At 42.9% G+C, this 1,211-nt stretch overlaps 1 non-coding gene across 1 annotated transcript; it reads left to right on the top strand.

The window, feature by feature from the left end:
- The first annotated feature begins 722 nt into the window (after positions 1 to 722).
- On the top strand, positions 723 to 795 carry TRNAD-GUC (transfer RNA aspartic acid (anticodon GUC)). The gene has a single exon. It is a non-coding gene; the product is annotated as a tRNA-Asp (tRNA).
- Positions 796 to 1,211: the final 416 nt, after the last annotated feature.

Below are 1,211 nucleotides of genomic sequence, written 5' to 3'. Positions count from 1 at the left end.
GAGGTTCAGTTCAGTTCAGTCCCTCAGTCGTGTCCGACTCTTTGTGACCCCATGAATCGCAGCACGCCAGGCCTCCCTGTCCATCACCAACTCCCGGAGTTCACTCAGACTCACGTCCATGGAGTCAGTGATGCCATCCAGCCATCTCATCCTCTGTCGTCCCCTTTTCCTCCTGCCCCCAACCCTTCCTAGCATCAGAGTCTTTTCCAATGAGTCAACTCTTCGCAGGAGGTGGCCAAAGTACTGGAGCTTCAGCTTTAGCATCATTCCTTCCAAAGAAAGCCAAGGGCTGATCTCCTTCAGAATGGATTGGTTGGATCTCCTTGCAGTCCAAGGGACTCTCAAGAGTCTTCTCCAACACCACAGTTCAAACGCATCAATTCTTCAGCGCTCAGCCTTCTTCACAGTCCAACTCTCACATCCATACATGACCACAGGAAAAACCATAGCCTTGACTAGACAGACCTTAGTTGGCAAAGTAATGTCTCTGCTTTTGAATGTGCTATCTAGGTTGGTCATAACTTTTCTTCCAAGGAGTAAGTGTCTTTTAATTTCATGGCTACAATCAAGGTAGAAAGGCTCAAAAAATTAATTTTAGTTTTGGTGTTTCAAAACACCATTAGTCCCTTTCTAACTATACAAAAATGCCAGATAATTGACAAAAACTTAACATTTTTGAGCCCATCACAAAGCTTAAGTCATGAGGCAGTGAAGTAGGAACTTCCCTGGTGGTCCAGTGGCTAAGATGCTACATTGTCAATGCAGGAGGCCCAGGTTCAATCCCTGGTCAGGGAACCAGATCCCACAAACCACAACTAAAGATTCTGTATGCTATAGAAAAAAAAAAGGTCCAATGTGCTGCAACTAAGACCTGGCACAGCCAAATAAATAAATAAACAAATATTTTTAAAAAAATAGAATGAAATGAATTGAATTCCAAAGAGTGACAAGCTACTCCAAAGAGAGACAGAACACATAGCACTCTCACTTGTGGCAGATCATGGGAGGAAAAGGTTACCAAAATAAAAACCGGTAAGAAGAAACTGGCTAAAACATTTAAAGGCCAAGTATGATCTAATGTCATTTTGAAATCACTGCAATCCATTCCAGACAGAAGAAAATTTTGCACTTACTAGCAAACTCTATTCCTTGGCCTCCAATGGCCACTCAGAATAGACTAGGAGCAGAACAGAATACTTGTGAATACCTCC

The sequence above is a fragment of the Budorcas taxicolor genome, chromosome 8 (assembly GCF_023091745.1).
Source record: "Budorcas taxicolor isolate Tak-1 chromosome 8, Takin1.1, whole genome shotgun sequence".
Taxonomy (NCBI): Eukaryota; Metazoa; Chordata; class Mammalia; order Artiodactyla; family Bovidae; genus Budorcas; species Budorcas taxicolor.
This window is presented reverse-complemented; position numbering and strand designations above follow the sequence as displayed.